The sequence below is a fragment of the Eschscholzia californica genome, unplaced genomic scaffold (assembly GCF_041429995.1).
Source record: "Eschscholzia californica isolate CP2 unplaced genomic scaffold, dmEscCali1.0.p SCAF_2, whole genome shotgun sequence".
NCBI lineage: Eukaryota > Viridiplantae > Streptophyta > Magnoliopsida > Ranunculales > Papaveraceae > Eschscholzia > Eschscholzia californica.
In genome coordinates this window covers 67260995-67267536 of record NW_028238309.1, presented here as the reverse complement: position 1 = coordinate 67267536, position 6542 = coordinate 67260995, and the positions used below count along the sequence as shown (strand labels likewise).

The 6542-nt window shown below is 36.4% G+C and overlaps 1 long non-coding RNA gene across 1 annotated transcript; it reads left to right on the top strand.

Annotated features, from left to right (window-relative positions):
• Positions 1 to 4135: 4135 nt before the first annotated feature.
• Positions 4136 to 5122, top strand: LOC147560597 (uncharacterized). The gene is made up of 2 exons (XR_015233837.1): positions 4136 to 4309; positions 4768 to 5122. It is a non-coding gene; the product is annotated as an uncharacterized LOC147560597 (long non-coding RNA).
• The last annotated feature ends 1420 nt before the right edge of the window (positions 5123 to 6542 follow it).

The window sequence follows — 6542 nt, the reverse complement described above, 5'->3', positions numbered from 1 at the left end:
TTTACAAAGAACAAAGGCTGAACAAAGGGCAAAGTCGAAGTGGGTTGTTAATGGAGATAGGAATACTAAAGCATATCATGTTTCCATGTCGATGCGAAGACAGAAAAACACCATACATCAACTTACTCTCATTTCAGGAAATACAACTACAAATGAAGAAGAAATAGCTAATGAGTTGGTGAGACATTTTCAGAATCTGTTTAGAAGGGAACCAGTTGGCCCACCTCCAACCGAAATCCTCAATGCATATAAGGTATTTACATCTGAACAAATAGATTACGTCTCAAGGGTCCCTTCGCCAGAGGAAATTAAAGTTGTCGTAATGGAGATGGGAGCAACTAAAAGCCCGGGACCAGATGGATTACCATGTTTCTTTTTTCAACACAATTGGGAGGTAATCGAAGCAGAACTCATCGCTTACATTCAACAAGCTTTTATGTCAGGTAATATTGACCCATCTCTTAATATAACGACTGTCGCCTTAATCCCTAAAATTAGAAACCCAAGTATGGCCTCAGAGTTCAGACCTATATCCTTATGCAATTCGGTTTACAAATTCATCACGAAGATTATTGCAAACCGAATCAGGCCTTACTTAGAAAATAGTATCATGTGGACTCAAAATGCTTTCGTTCCAAACATGCAAATCATGGATAACATAGTAATAAATCAAGAACTGCTGCATTCCATGAAAAAATCGAAAGCTAAAAAAGGTGTCTTTTCTCTTAAGATGGATATGGCGAAAGCTTACGATCGGGTCGATTGGGCCTTTTTAGAAACAGTTTTAAAGGCATCAGGCTTTCATGGGACTATTTTAAGTCTCATTATGTCGTGCATTACATCGGCCAGATTTAAGATTCAGGTGAATGGGAATCTTAAGGGGGATTTCAAGGCCTCTAGAGGCCTCCGTCAAGGGTGTCCCCTTTCACCCTATTTGTTTATTCTAACCTTGCAGTCTCTCTCGCTCTTAATATGTTATTATGAAAATCGAGGACAATATACGAGATACAAGATAAACAGAACCAGCCCAAGTATTTCGCATCTGCTTTTTGCTGATGACCTAATCTGGTACGGAGAAGCTACTTTAAAAAACCTAAATACAATTTTACAAATCATGGAAAACTATGCTAGTTTCTCAGGTCAGCAGGTAAATTTCTCCAAATCTTCGATATTCTTCAGTAAAGGAGTGTAGACAAACATAAAAGAGGAGTTCACAAGGCAGCTCAATGCACCAATTATGACAAATGAGGCAAAATACTTGGGAGCATTAATTATTAAACCAGGTAATCGTATCCAGAGTCACAACTGGTTAGTGGATAAATTTAAAAAGACTCTTTCTGGCTGGAAAAATAAATTGGTTAGTAAGGCAGGAAGAACAGTTCTCATAAAGTCTATATTAGCTTCTTTCTGCACCTATCCTCGTAGTTATCAAATGCTACCAATTCAAGTTTCTAACCAATTAGAGAGGATAGAAAGAGACTTCTGGTGGGGGCATGAACAAGATGACAGAAAGCTCCACTTCATCAGATGGGACATCATAACTAGTCCAAAACACAAAGGAGGATTGGAAAATTTCGAAAATCACAAGAAGGAAACTATGGAAAAATTCGATCAAGTCAATGATTCGATCATGAAGCTATCTAAACAAATCGAAGGCATATGTAAGTCTCCCTCTTTTACCACTACTCCTTCTTCTACTACTTCTATTCAAGCATCATTATCACTTCCAACCACAACACCAACTTCAAATTCCATACTTGGACAACCTAACACGACCCCAATCCCGATTCACATCAACCCTACATCACCACTATCATCGGTTTTCCCACTCACTTACATAAACCCCACAACACCACCATATTCTCCTCCACCATATCCACCACCACCACCTCCGTACTCTTGTTATACAACAACACCATATTCAACAACGTATTCACCACCAACCCACATCACCTTCACCGACTCATTAAACCCTATCATAGGTTTTCTACACCCTACAACCACCGAACCTCCACCACCGTATTCATCCCCTTCTTCCAGCACCAACACATATAATGGCTACCAATCAAACTCTTATACTTCCCCCACTTCTACCGCCAACTTTCCTGGCTACCAATCCAACTATCATAATTCCCCCACTTCCACCAACACCTGTAATGGATACCAAAGTACATCCAATCTCCCTGAACCACCCCCACCTTCTTCCACCACCAACTTCAAGGGCTCTCAATCCAACTCTTTGCTAAACCATAGTTATTTAGACTACAACCTGAATTCTACAGGCACTCCTAGTTTCTCCACTACAAATTTTTCAATCCCAACTACAAGCACCACCCAAATTCCAATTCCTCCCAACAGCTATCACCTCACAATCATACCTAACACCACAGTCTTCCTACCCAATCAACAAATTCCACAACAACTTAACCAACCGTTTCTTGATCCCATCCCAACCTTAGAGATTGAAACCCAACAACCCACTCCACTGTATCCAGCTCCCACAATAACTTCCCTGGTTCAACCAATCCGTACCCAACCCACCTACTACCGACCCATTGACAACCACCCCTCTCACCGAACCCGCGAATCCAAAATTCTCTTTCACCGAATCCTTCCACAAAAACTGAACTATCACCCGCCCACAAGCCAAACCGCGATTCCCCAACCATCAAAGCTAACTACCCCGTCTCCTCTGTTGAATGACACTGCTACGGTATTAGGCAACACGTTTGCAAATGATATGAATTCTTTGACACACATTGATGATGTTGGTGAACCCCAGAACTCCTCTTTACTCCCTAGTCCAGTTGCTTTCAATCATGATGATAACTTACCATCCGAAGTACAAAAGTTATTCATCGTCGATGAAAGTGTTTCTGTTGAGTTTTCTCATGGAATTGATTCTGCTTTTGTTATTGGTGTGTTTGATTGTGGTTATGTTAGTCCAATTTCTCTTTGTGATGATTCTCAAGGACATGCATACTTTTCTTACCTACACCAAATTCAACATAAAACAGCTACTCAGAACAAGATGAAAGGCTTGGTTGAGTACTCTACAATATTACAAGCGGATACTCATAACAATACTCGGATTATGGCAAGTTCTGAAAATTTTCATACTTTTACTTGGGAACCTGGTGATTCGTTTGTTTTTATTGATTATCTACAATTCGGTCGGAACTTCGATTTGGTATTTCATGTTGTTCTTAACAGAAACAAGGTTGAATACATATTGGATTGGAAGATAATATTCTTCATTGATTTTCCGCGAACAAGGAAGTTAGTATTTGCAATCTTCGTCAGCCACTTAAAAGATGATGGGAGATGTCGAAATTTATTGGATGCTTATTCACTATTCTTGCTTTGGAGTGAATCTTTGTATCCTATGATTCAGATTATAGTTGGTACTTTGGTCCAGATTTGTCTTCTACGGATTTTCAGCAACTTTCGTGAAAAGTGGGAATTAAGGATAGGTATGGCGAAGTTCATCATATGCGGGTGCATCAAAAGGTTTTCTTCATTGAAAAGGTTCGGGACGAACCTTCTGAGGAACAGGGTGCTGATGCAGGCGCATAACATGTGGGCCCACGTCCACGCGTGCCCACATCCTATTCGGCCATAATAGTAGTCCTAGTTAGTATAGGATTAGGAAGTTACTTTAATTTGATATTTCTTTATTTTGAAGTTTCTATGTTTTGAGTATTTTATTATTTTAGGAATCCTAGTTTGAGTCTATCTAGGAAAGTTTGTTATCCTATAAAAGGAGGTCTAGTCTATTTTATTATGCAGATTGAAGAGAAAACCAAATCAAAGTTTATAGTTTATTAAGTTTATTCAGTTATTTTACCGTTCTTCCTTTACTTTATTTATCGTTTTTATATTTCCGCTGCATCTACATCAACTTCTTTGAACCATCAAACTTTAGATATTTCAGTAGAGAGAGAGAGTCTAATAATAACATGAATATAAAATTACTCAAATAGCAAGTAAAGAAAGGAACTTGGATAGGGATTTATGGTTCCAGATTGTTTTTGTAAAAAAACAATCAATTTGTATACGTAATTAACATTTAGTGGCAAAATGTACTACTGTCTTGTGAATCTAATTGATCGTTGAATATGTTAGATGAGAACGAGAGTCGAGAAAATTTGAAAATATAGAAGTTCTCGCTTCAATTTTATCAACATGGAGAACTTTTGAATGCCTTACGACATTGCATTCGACTGTTGTAAGGGGTGTAGTTCAGGTTGTCGAGCTCTTACTTAAGGTTGGAGCTCATGTTAGTGCCTCCGATTTGTATGGATACCAGGTTTGCTTTTTTTTTTTTACTCCGACACTATTATCTTCTTTGATAAAAGGAATTAAAGGTTGATAGCTAATACATTCAAATAGTTTGTTTTTGTGATGGATATATAGTACGTGGTTGCATGAACAATGAAGAAGTAAATTGGAAAGTAGGGTTAAGTTAACTTTACCTCAATAATTTGGATACGACTTCAAGGAAGATAACAGTCACTTTAGTATTGATATGTAAAACGTAAACTGTTATACAAAATAACTTTTTGAGGACTTTTACGGCTAAATTTGTGTCGTTTTTTTTTTTTTTTTTTTTTTTTTTACTTTTGTCTCTTTTCCATATAATTAAGGAAGAACTGATCTTAAACTAGGATTTATATGTTCATTAGTTATGACTCCATGGTTGAATTATGATTTTTGTTGTGTCTTAAAAACAATTTGGACTTTGAACTCTATGATGCTTTGATGCAGGGGAGCAGGGTATTTGATCTTTCGAAGAAAAATGGAGAACAAAAATGGAGGTGGCAAGCCATTTACTCATGCTAATAAAAAATCAAGGTTGGTTCCATGACTACAATGTCTGTTGTGCTATGTGATTTTCCTTTCTATCTCAGTGAAATTTCTGTTCGAAGAAGAATACATTAATCGTGGATGAAGTTTCAAAACCAGCTCAATTTTCTATTGAACACTTGATATTGCCTCTTCAAATTAAGTTGATCTTTTCTTTATGTGAACGACAACTATATGAGTAGAACTTTTATGCTTTCGCTCTAATGTGAATTATGTGTTTGAATTAGTTTTATACCTTCTATGAAATATGATTTATTGTAGAGATGCATCATGGATATTGATAATTAATTGTTTTATATGAGAAATTTGTTTGATTAATTGGTGACCCCGTTACTTTAATACGAGAAAGACTTCTTTCAAATGAGCTATCAACCAGCTTCCATAACAGAAATTTTTCAAAGTACGTGAACAAATATGTCACAATAGTGAAAGGAATTTGAACAATTGAATGTATATTGATATAGATTGGTAGCACATGTCTGGAATATAATATGGTTTGATAAACGATTGTTGTGATGGTGGTGGTGGTGAGATGGGTGGATGACAACGATAACAAAAAAATGGGGTTAGAGAGACAAAGAGACAATAGAATATCGCTTACTCAATCCATTTTGTCGAATATGTTTGAAGAAATTATTCGTGCCCTATGGGCACGGGCTATACCCTAGTACGATTAATGATACTAATTCGGTGATTAATATAATTAAGGCTTTTCTAAAAATTCTTATAACCCAGGCAAAACAAGTGTTAAATAGCCAAGATAAATGACAACCCCCTACAACCCCATTCTTGAAAATTAACGTGAATGCATCTTTTATTGAGCTTAACTCGAATATAGGAACTAGTCTTATTGCATACAATGCTCAACCACAGTTTGTTGAGGCTCAAGTTATTTCAACCCGTGCACGGAACAGTGAAGAAAGTGAAGCTATAGCTATCTTAAACGACATCACATGGGCAGAAACCAATAAACATCAATACATCATCCTAAAAAGTGATAACAGTAACTTCATAAAACATCTGAAGAACCCAAGGCACTCTATCCAATGGCAATCGAAGATCCACATCAGAAAAATTAAGGAAACCATAAGGCGTATGCATAACGTCAAGCTCAATTACACAAAAAGGTCTCAGAATACTGAAGCTGGCAAATTAGCTAAATGGGCACGGAAGAAGAATCGATCGAAGAGCTGGAAAAATGTTCCTTATTTTTTAGCTCAAATCTATTGTATAAAACAGAAGGGAAAACGCTGACTGTGACAAACATCATTTTTTAATAAAGGATATTGTCTAGAAGCCCATCCCAAAATTTAAATATAGTCCTTCGTAGAAATAAAATAATCTATTTAGAAAAAATCTATTATATAGAACAGAAGGGAAAACGCTGACTGAGATAAACATCATTTTTTTATAAAAGAATTGTCTAGAAGCCCTTCACAAAATTTAAATATAGTCCTTCGTAGAAATAAAATAATCTATTTTAAAAAATAACCGTTTCTTTCTTAGAAAGCTATATAATAAAACAGAAGGGAAAACGATGACTGGGACAAACATCCTTTTTTAATAAAGGATATTGTCTAGAAGCCCTTCTCAAAATTTAAAATATAGTCCTTCGTAGAAATAAAGTTACCTATTTAAAAAACAACAATCGTTTCCTTCTTAGAAAAAAATTAATA